General features: G+C 37.0%; 1 pseudogene; it reads left to right on the top strand.

The window, feature by feature from the left end:
• Positions 1-5,772: 5,772 nt before the first annotated feature.
• On the top strand, positions 5,773-5,860 carry LOC118758911 (small nucleolar RNA U3; annotated as a pseudogene).
• Positions 5,861-11,923: the final 6,063 nt, after the last annotated feature.

The raw sequence follows: 11,923 nt of genomic DNA, 5'->3' as shown, positions 1-11,923 counted from the left end.
GATTAGGTTTTTTTTCTCTTTTCTGGGAGTGATTTGTCTAATCAGCTAGAAAAGGATGTCTTGGCTTCAATTTTAATTTTCATGTTTTCACGTAAGAAATGGTCGTAATTCTCAGCCTTACATGTGGTGCAGAAGGTTGACACTTCAAGAACCTTCCTTCTTTTGAGCAGTTGCAATAATTTCAGTGCAATTAGACAGTGCACATTGCTAGCATAAGGGTATTAAAATTTTTATGGATAGCACATGAATCTGATTTAGATGCATTTTATGTAGTTTGGAAAATTCCCTATTCCTGAATTACTTATCCAGTTCTTTTCAAAACATTCTTCTCCCTACTTTGCCCAAGGCAGGTTGCTGTGAAATAGAAATGCCCTTGGGGCTGTTAGAGTCCCCTTTGCTTCACTGGGGATTAAAATGTTTAACAGAATGCTCAGGACAATGTTCTGCGAAATATTAATTAAAATATTTCAAATTATATTGAAACATGTAGAGAAGATTAAAAGAAGCAACGCACAGACAATAATGTTGCCATTTTCATGTAGTCACTTCAGAAGCTAATACTAAATATACACTTAAATACATATACATTTATATACATACACATACTATTTTGGCAGGGGTGGACATATTATTATCATATTGTGTGGGATTTATGATGAAGATCCTAAATCAGAAAGTTAGCATATACTATTATGTAAAGGGTATAATTCAGTGGTGAAAGCTTTATATAATTATCTATATAGCAAATAAGATATTTTACATATACATATATACTTACATGTATATGCATATATGTAATTTTACATATGGGAGAAAACTTAATGTATTTGTATTTCCAGCTCTGAAGTATTTCACTTAGCAGAATTATTTGCAGTTTCATGCATTTTGCTAGAAATTTCAGGGTTTATTACTTTTTAAATGGTTTATTGTCTATTTGAAGGATAACATTAAAAAGAGGCAAGACAAAAAATAGAGAGAAAAAAAAAGAGGAGAGACATAGCTCTCACCTGCTAACTTACTCACCACATATTGCAATGGTCAGTGTTGGTCAGTACTTATGAACCCCAGCCTGGTTCCCATGAGGGTAGCAATCCCTTGCTTTTTCTAAGGCACATTTGTAGGGAGCTGCATTAGAAGCAGGGTAACTAAGAAACAAATTAATACTTATATGGGATGTTGGAGAGTCTAACGGTTCTTAACTCAACTGTACCACAACAATACTTACTGTTTAACCATTCTTTTTAAAGTGGTGAAGTATTAATCTCTTTGATAAAACAATGCCAAGTCTTGTGAATAAATACTCAGCAATGGGATTGCTGGATTACATATAAGTTCCATTTATTTTGTTTACATTCAATTCCAGGTCATGCATGGAATTATAGCATCTAATCTGCCTGTGGCACCAGATCAGGCCCTTGGCCCCACTAAGGAAACCCAGAAGAAGCTCCAGACTCCAAGTATCGGACTTTCCCAGATCTGGCCGTGGTGGCCATTTGGAGAATGAACTAGTAAATGGAAGCAGTATCTGTGTTTTTCCCCTCCCCTCCCTCTTTCTTGTAATTCTGATTTTTAAGAAAAAAAGAATAACAAATAAGTAAATAAAACTCATACTGTTTTCCATAGTAACTATATTAACTTACATTCCCAAGAGTGTATAATAATCTCCTTTACTCCACATTATTGCCTGTTAAATGTTTTTGATTTTTTTCTTTAAAGACTTATTTATTTTTATTGGAAAAGCAGACAGAAAGGAGATACAGAAAGATCTTCCGTTCGCTGCTGTGCTCCCTAATGTACTCTGCCAGAGCTGAGCCCATCTGAAACCAGTGGTTAGGAGCTTCTTCTGGGTCTCCCATGCAGATGCAGGGTCCGAAGGCTTTGAGTCATCCTTGACTGCTTTCCCAGGCCACAGGCAGGAAGCTGGATGGGAAGTGAAGCAGCAAGGATTAGAACCAGTGCTCATATGGGATCCCAGCACAGGCAAGACAACAATTTTAGCTGCTGGGCTACTGCACTGGGCCCTTTCCTCTATTCTTATTAAGGTTTTCCTAAATATGTTTTTACTGAGTGGTTTCCTATATGTCTCAAAGTGTTTTTTTTGTTGTTTTGTTTTGTTTTGGTGATGTTTTCATAGTTGATTGTGATGGGAAGGGTCATGGATTAGGGGAAAGCAGGTAAAAACTTGGTTTCTGCAATTCCTTTTTCTTCTTCCTATACCTGTGGGAAGGGGAAGACAGGGGAGAATCTACACCCAGCCTCCCAACTGCCTCAGTACCCAGGTACAGAGAATGGCCACCCGATGTCATCCCAGGGACCCCTATGTGGAACATGCCTCAAGGGTTCTGCTTAAATGATTTTGACAACTCTCAAATGCTGTTGATTTCACTGATCCAAGGATAAGAAAACCTTTCCAAGGTTCATTGGCTGACATAGTCCACCTTAAAGGTTCCATTTGCCCAAATATTTTCTGTCAGCATTTGGCTGGTGTAGTTGACCAGTTATTCTGTACTTCTTCCTGTGCTATCATGGCAGATGTCCTCTGCAGGCCCCAATGGATGCCGTATCCTCCATGCGCATCTTGGTTAGCCATCCACTGCACATCTAAACCACTGTTCATCTGTAGTGATCCCAATCCATCTCTCACATCAGCCTGTGCACACACTGGAAGTAGCAAATGCTGGGTCAATTCTTTCTTTAGCCCCATCTCTTACATAAAACAATGGGTGCTGTGACCCAGCCCAATCCTGCTCACCACACACTCAGCCCTCATGTACACATGAGTGAGAACTGCAGCCTAGTCACTGTGACCCCCAATAACCCCCACCAGTCCTGTCCGCAGCCCTGGTTCCTGTGCTTGACAATGTGCATAGCAGACTGATACACAGTCTGTCTCACATTCCATTCAGCTCTAATACATGTAAATGGGCCTTGAAACCTAGCACAACCCAACTGACCCCACTATCCAGTCCACATTCATACCAGCAAGCACCACTGTCTGGACAGGCCTGCCCCAGCCCTGGTTCTCATACTCACCAGTGGGAGTTGCAGCCCATGAGATAAGGACCCGCTGTTTCCCTACAGGGCCCACTCTCAGTTCCGGATCTAGCACTTTGCAGGTGATTTTTCAGTCTACCTTGACAGGATTTGCCCCCATCCCAGCACTTGCAACTCACCAGTAAAGACAAACCAGCCTACACTTACTCTAACTGATGCATGCACCAGAGGGTATAGTTGGTTAACCCAGCCTGACTCTCTGCCTCTCCTTATTCACATGCAGGCCAATAGGTGTTGTGGACTTGCCCGGCCTGGTCTCACAAGGTTTCTTTATTCTTTTTTATTTGCTTTTGCCCGACTATATCTGAAAGGTCTTGCTTACAAGATCAAAAATTCTTCTACTACATCTGTTCTATTGATGAAGTTCTAATGCATTTTAATGCATGAATTAAAATCCTTCACTTTAAACTTTCTGATTTTTTAAATCATCTCTATGTCTTTGTTAAAATTATTGTTCATAGTACTCATTGTTTTTCTCACTTTCTTTTGTCTATCTATATCTCTGGAATCCTGAGTTTTCCCAAGATCATCACTTTGAATACTTTGTTTTTATAGATTTCCATAAAATCAATATATATTCGTACAAAACCATTTTGTTCTTTCAGAGTGTTTTGCTTCTTTGCTCTTCATTCACCTTCATTCATCTCTCCATTGATGTCTGTGCAATGGCTTTTTTATGGAGTAGCTTTTATCAGAAAAGTTTTACTTAGATGGAATGTTGGGCCTCACTTGTATAACCACTTCGGCTTTAATTCAAAGTGAATCCAGAAATATACTCTCCAAGAGATTTATCCTACTCTAATCAATGTCAACAGTATCTGTGAGTGCTGTCATTGTTTGTTCTATAGCAGCTAATGGAAGTAGTACAGTGACTTTGAAGTAGACCTGTTATTTCAAAGGTGTGTGTCTTCAGCATCAGAGTGTTGAGTGTAAATCGCACCATGGATTGTGATGAAGGTTGCTATGAAACGTTGAGGAACTTGTCCTATCAGGCTAGCCTGAGTGATGCCAATACTTGAGGCATTGGTAATTATGGCCCTAAAACTGTGGTGTGGATGGCACTTTTCCCAGAACCCCTGCGATAATACAATTTTTTAAATTCTTTTTTTTAAGATTTATTTTATTTCATTGGAAAGGCAGATATATAGAGAGGAGGAGAGACAGAGAGGCAGACCATCCGTCCGATGATTCACTCCCCAAATGAGCGCAATGGCCAGTGCTGTGCCGAGCTGAAGCCAGGAGCCAGGAACTTCTTCCGGGTCTCCCACACTGGTGCAGGGTCCCAATGCTCTGGGCCGTCCTCAACTGCTTTCCCAGGCTACAAACAGGGAGCTGGATGGGAAGTGGGGCCGCCAGGATTAGAACTGGCGCCCAAATGGGATCCCAGCACGTGCAAACCAAGCACTTTAACCACTGCGCTGTCGCACTAGGCACTGTAATACGATTTTACAAACAAAATTTCTGATCCCAGAAGTTGGGGATCTAAAAGGGCCCTTGTCAAGAACAGAGTGTGAAAGCATATTATACTAGGGATCGTGCCCTGGTATGTGTGGTCCTGGACAAATGCTTTCTGGATAATCCTTCCTGGGTAAGTGATATGCAAATAGTCCTCCATAGCACCTTCAGAGTAGCTTCTGATGATTTTTGATATGTCAATTTGCCTAAAGCAAGTCAAATAACCATTTTTCAAAAATTCAATAGTTCCGGGCCCCTGCTTGGTAATCTAGTGGCCGAAGTCATCCCTTGCATGCACCAGGATCCCATATGAGTGCAGTTCTAATCCCAGCGGCCTCGCTTCCCATCCAGCTCCGTTTGTGGCCTAGGAAAGCAGTTGAGGACGGCCCAATGCCTCAGGACCCTGCACCCGGGTGGGAGACCCAAAAGATCCTGGCTTCGGATCGGCTCAGCTCCAGCCATTGCGGCTACTTGGGGAGTAAATCAGCAAACGGAAGATCTTCCTCTCTGTCTCTGCTACTCTCTGTATATCTGACTTGCCAATAAAAAAAAAAAAAAAAAAAAAAAAAAAAAAAAAAAAAAAAAACAACTTTAAAAAATTCACAAGTTAGACAAAAGAAACAACCCTGTTGTTGGATAAAACCTCAAAGCTATACTACTAAAAGAAGTGTACCCAGTGTAAAATTTCTCACCTCTTTTGTGCTGAAATTATTTTATATAGGTACAGCTTTGTTAGTCCGAATTTAAAATTTGCTAAATTTCCTGTGCTATATTTATGGGAAAGATTATTATTTCCAAAAAATAGTGAAAGTTGTTAAGATATAAACGTGTTTTTCAATAGAGTTATAAATAACATTAATGCGTTTTAAAGAAACTTGTGAACTGGAGCCAATGTTGTTAATCATTTTAACTGTCACATCACCTACTTTATCTTAATGAAATTATACAAGATTAGGCTTCCAACAAACATTTGAATACAGTTCTGATTGTGCTATTCTGCAAGATCAATTTAAACACAATTTCCAAATCATTAATTGACTTTAAGACCTTGGGCTAGTATTAAATTAAGTTAATGCATCAATAATTATGGAGAAAAATTTAACATGTACAGCAATTTATAATACGGTCATAATTTAATATCTTAAATCTAATACTGAAAGTGCTAGTTGTCATTTAAACTGTTTGTATCCTTATGTCCAAATAATTAGATAAACAGAGATTTTGAAATTCATTTCACAGTGTACAGATTGAGAAGTCAAAACTGAGACTGTATTTTCAGGGATCACTTCTGTAGTTTGCGACTAGAGAAGTTTCTCTAATCATGTAGAGAATTCAAAACTGTTCTTGGAGTTATTGGTCTTGTCTTAAAAAGATATTGAATTATTCTCTGCATTAAACCCATTCAGCTGTTTCTGTAACTCATAAGAATCATTTGATAATAAACAATAAAAGTTTAGGACTTCTTGTAAAACTAAACTTTGGACTGTTTCTGTGGAATAATGGACAAAGCCTCTGACGGAGGTGCCAGCATGCCACATGAACGTTGACTGTACAGCTGCTTCACTTACAGTCTAATGTGCCAGGGAAAATAGTGGAAAACGGCACCAGTGCTTATGCCCCTGCACCACGCGGAAAACCTGGAAGAATCTTCTTGATCCTGGCTTTAACCTGTATTAGCCATTAATTTTGTGGCTATTTGGGGAGAGAAACACTAAAAGTGAAAATCGTACTCTCTCTCTCTCTCTTTGTCCCCTTCTCATCCCATTCCCCAACTCTGTAACTCTTATAAAATAAAATCCTTCTAAATGAATGCATAACTATAAATTTTTAATCATATTAACTTCTGCTTTGTAATTCCAATGTATCTTCTTTCCATTCAGTAACACACATGGTCCCTAACGTAGATTATTTCATAGCTTATTTTATTTTATTGCTTTATGATGGTACAAAAAAAAAGAATACATGTAAATATTGTAACTGTTTCACTACTAAATACTAAATTATGTACAACATTTACCACATTCTTAAAAAGATTTTTTTAATTGGAAAGTCAGATATACAGAGAGGGGGAGATAGAGAGGAAGATCTAGCGTTCACTAATTCTTTCTGCAAGTAGCCCCAACTGCTGGACCTGAGCCGATCTGAAGCTAGGAGCCCAGAGCCTCTTCCATGTCTCGTATAAGGGTGTAGGGTCCCAAAACGCCATTCTGTCCTCAACTGCTTTCCCAGGCCACAAGCAGGGAGCTGGATGGGAAGTGGAGCTGCTAGGCTTAGAACCGGCACTCATATGAAGTTCCAGTACGTGCAAGGTGAGGACTTGAGCTACTAGGCTACAGTGCCTAAAATTTAACAATTTATCATCTAGTAGACTTATGACATATGATTTTTGCCAAATGTAGGCTATTGTAAATATTCTGAACATGTCAAAGGCAGGCTTGTCTAGGCTACGTAGCAGCTTAACTATAACATTTTTTTAAATTTTGTGATTATTTTCAATTTCAATTTGTGGATTATAACCACATTCTATGTAAATGAATATTTTTAGCGAAGACTAGTAACATATTAATCTTCTCATATGCTCAATGTATTCTTATCAATCTTTTTCGTAGTACCTTTCTCAAATCACACAAAAAATCCAAAACTACACAAAATTGTGGATATATTTTATATCCCTGCTATCTAGCAAATCATTTACTCATGTAGCTTTTAAAGAAAAGTGACTACAATTAATCAGATGGGTATTTTCTGTGTATTAATTCGGCCAATGTTGTGATAAAAGAGAGCCTTTCTGATTTTCAGGGTGACAGTCTAGGAAGTGTTGTCATATCAAACAGAGAATTTCACCTTCCTCTGGGTTAATTACATACATGATATTGAAATGAGGATAATTTCCAGTCACATCATTTCAGCATAAATTGAAGTGTCTCATTTCAGCTGAAAAGACTGCCACAGCATCGCTAAAACAAGTTGACTGAAACCTTTTGTCTCCAGGTTTTCAATACTCTCCTTAGCAGGTAACATATATAACACATGTTTTACTCAATGGTTTGAACTCTTGGGATGCTTTCTGTGCCATAATGTTCTCATTCTGTTCTCACACTCAGTGTAAACTTTAACTTGATCCTCCCAAAGGATTATGAATTATTGAACAAAAAGCAAACTCCAGTCACCTCTATTTATAATATTCCAAATTCTGTGGGCCAAATGAAACAAATCTTTTTCATCTTTCATTCATAGCTAGCTTTACTCTTTGACAAAATTAATTTGTAAAAACTGTAATGAAACAATTTTCACTGGATAATTTCTTTCAGTTAATCATTCACAGCTCAAGGAATGTTTTATGTGTAAAATAAAGAGATCATGACACTAGGAAGCAAATAATAATAATGGTGTGGAAGAATAGTAATTATCAATAATTTTGTCTGGAAAGCTGTCTTAGACTGTTCAATTTTCTGAACTTCCCATGGTGTAATGGTCTTGTTTTGATATCATTATTGCCCACTGCATACAAGGATAGAAATAAATAAACAAAATATGTAAGAACTACCACTTCTTTGTATTTTTATTGTTATTATTTTCCATGGCACGATTTTGAAAGTATAGCCATTCTCCCTCTACCTCCCCTTTCTCCTTCCCATTCCCCCACTCAACCATTTTCTTCCATTTTATTAAAATATAGTCTTTGAGCAACAATCACAAATCCAACATTCTGCTCTTTATATCATGGCATTATAGGTATTGGCAATGGTAGAAAATCTAGTATCCTATTATCAGTGTACATTTAGCAGTTTCACTGGGAGTCCTCCATTTATTCAAAAGTAGAGATGCACAATTCAACACATCTTCACTTTCCAATTTGCTGGTCTCCAATGCACAGTTCATCTGTGCGAATGTGTGTATGTACATGTTCACCTGTATGTCTGTTTGCTTTTCCTTTTTCATGAACGTTGCATTGTATCAGAAGGAATATATGATACATGTCCTTGTGGGATTGGCTTATTTCACTAAGCACAATGATCTCCAATAGGAAACATTTTATTGTAAAGGGGGAAGAATTTCATTGCTTTTATTGGCTGAGTAGTATTTTATAGAGTAGAAGTACCACTGTTTCTCTATCCTTTCATGTTTTAATGGGCATACGGGTTGTTACCATGTCTTTGCTATTGGGATTTGTGCTACTGTACATATAGGGCTGCAGGTCTCATAGTCAGACCTATGGGAGTGTTACAGTGTTTTCTCTGCTGCATCTATGGGTTCACAGGTCTCCAGGAGTCCCTCTGTCTTCATCCTGCCCACTCTTATTTTCCACAATTGGGACCTCTCTGCTTCTCTCCATTCATGCTTTGCCATCGTTTTAACATGTCCTCACCCTACTCTACCATGTTGCTCCCCCCTAAGAACCACCGCATTTTAAGGCAAATCTTATATAAATCCTTATGGTAAGTTCATAACAAAATGAAAATGATATTTTTAATTTGCCTATTTAAAAAAGTTTCCTTGAACAAAAGGTTATCTTTAACTATTCATTGATAATCAAATCTTACTGTATTTACTTACTGAAAGTAGATCTGTGGCTTGTGTTCTACCGTTACTTCTAATGAAGACTATAACTTCATGTGTGATTAGGATCCACAAAGGTGGAGATTTGAAGGACAGAGTAAGGATAATTTTCCTGGAGTTAAACGTATTTTGGTGAAATTAAATAGGCAAATTAGAAGGTTAATGGTTTTACCTTTGGAATACAAGAACTAATGGGATCAATAAATTATCTCTTACATAATAAATGGGGATTTTGTTTGTTTGTTTTTTAGGGGGCAAAGGTAGAACGATGGCTCAGCGACTAATCCTTGCATTGCAAGAACCGGTATCCTTTATGGGTGCCAGTTGGTGTCCTGGATGCTCCACTTCCCACCCAGCTCACTGCTTGTGGCCTGGGAAAGCAGTAAAACATACCCCAAACCCCTGGGACCCTGCACCAAGGTCTCTGAAATCAGGTATTTCAAAGCCTTCAGCTTGATTTTTTTCACTCAGGATTGCTTTGATTCTCCTGGGTTTTTTGGAAATTTCATATGAATTTTTGTAATCTTTAGTTTCACTGGAAAATATATCATTATATTTCCACAGGGATTGCATGAACCTAAAGATCATTTCAGGTAGTATGCATATGTAAATCATGTTAATTTTCTCCATCCATAAGCAAGGACTACTTACCCAGTTTTTATATTCTTGCTGGTTTCTTTCATCAGTGTTTCATAATTTTCTCTGTAGAAATATTTCACTTATCTGGTTAAATTTATTCCTGAGCAGTTGATTCGTATGTAACTATTATTAATGGAATTTCTTTCTAAATTTCCCTTGCAGTAAGTTCATTACAAAAATAAGAAAAAGCTAATTATACTGAACTGGTTTATCATTTCTAACAGCACGTTGGTGGAGTGTTCCGACTTTTCCATGAACAACATGATGCCACATGCAATCAGGTATATTTTGAATACTTCCCAATTTTGATGCACTTTATCATCTTTAATGAGTCTTCCAAATACTTGCAATAGTGCATTGTTCCAAATTGAGTATATGAGCTGCCAAAGTGAGCTCACCAGTAGTACATTGAATAAGCATAGTGAATGTGAATATCTCATCCTTGTTCCAAATCTGGGTGTGATACTGATCATTGGTTTTTCATACAGACCCATTATATTTTGCAGTATTTTTTTAAAATCATAACATGATGTTAAATTTTATCAAATGTTTTCTCCACATTGCATTTAGAATGACACCATGGTATTTGTTCTTCATTATGTTTCTCTCATTTATAACTATTTTTATATGAAAATGGTGAACTGTGCTTGGATCTCTAGGATATATCCCATCTGGTTGTGATGTGTGATCTTTTTGATGTTGTTTCGGATTTGGCATCCTAGTATTTTGTTTAGAACATTTGCATCTACATTCATCAAGAAAATCGTTCTTAGTTTTTGGTGTGTGTTGTATGTGTTCAGTTTTGGAATCAGAGTGATATTGGCATATGCAAATAATGTATTGACATAAAGTGCATCTCCTACGTGTGTATCATATATGCATTTCTTTGTGGTTTTCCCATTTGTCTGGATATGGCTTTTCTGGTTCCTTTTTTTAAAGGTTTATTTTATTTGTTTGAAAGGCAGAGTTACAGCCAGAAAAGGAGAGGCACGGGGATTTTCCAGCTGCTGCCTTATTGCCCAAATGGCCTCAAAGCCAGATCTAGAGCAAACAAAGGGCAGGAACCAACAGTTTCATCTGGTTTTCCAAAGAGGGTGTGGGGGTTCCAAACACTTCAGGCTATCATTCTATGATTTTCTAAGACACAGTACTCTGGAACTAAATTGGAAGTGGAGAAACTAGAACTCAAGATAGCACCCACATGGGATTAACCTACTCTGCCACAATACGGTACAAGCATATATGTTTTTATCATAGCTTCTTAGCATCATTTGTATTTCAGTGTTACCACTTGTAATGTCTCCGTTTTCATCTTCAATTTTATTTAGTTAATGTTTCTGTTTTGTCTTTATGAATATAGTTAAAGGTTTGTCTCCTTTATTATATTAAAAAATATTTTTAGGTTTATATTTTTCATCATTATTTCACTTTTAATTTCAATTATTTGTGCTCTAATACTTAGTATTTCTCACATCCTGCTATTTTGTGATTGAATTTGTTTTTGTTTCTGTAAGTTTTTTAGATTTATCTCAATTATTTAAAAAAAATTTTAGTGTAAGTGCTTAAATAAGCTTTCCTTAATACTGCTTTTACTGTATCCCACAGATTTTTACTAGCCCCTCATGATTTATGAGTGTCTTTATGTACTAGTTTTTCATAGCACATAGTGAGATTTTGCTTTTTCCTTTGCAACCAACCTAAATCTTAGGTATGGAGAAACATCTATTTATATTTGTGTATTTTTAAATATGAACTTACACCTGCCACTTTGTTATTAACTATACCAGTCTTGTTAGTGAATTTGGTAGTCTCAACTGGTTTGATTTTTCATATATATATTTAATTTTAATGTAAGAAATCCTTCCGAATTTTTAATTGATTTGAAGGAAGTGACTTTTTAAAAAAAATCAGGTTTAGTAGGAGTACGAATCTTTTGGGTTTTACTTATCTGGAAAATATTTTATTTCTCCTTTACTTCTACAGGATAACTTTTTTTGCTGGATATAATATTCCTGGTTGTTAGCATTTTTGAGGCTTTGAATATACCGCCCTGCTTTCTTCTATTCTTCAGGGTTCCTGATAAGAAATCTGCTGAGTCTAATTGCTTTTACTTCATATGTAACTTAAGCCTTTTCATTTACTGTCTTTAGGATTCTCTCATTGTTGTTAACTTTGGACAAATTGGCTAAAATGTGCTTTGGATAAGCTGTTTTTT

Source organism: Ochotona princeps, chromosome 3 (genome assembly GCF_030435755.1).
Source record: "Ochotona princeps isolate mOchPri1 chromosome 3, mOchPri1.hap1, whole genome shotgun sequence".
NCBI lineage: Eukaryota > Metazoa > Chordata > Mammalia > Lagomorpha > Ochotonidae > Ochotona > Ochotona princeps.
This window is presented reverse-complemented; position numbering and strand designations above follow the sequence as displayed.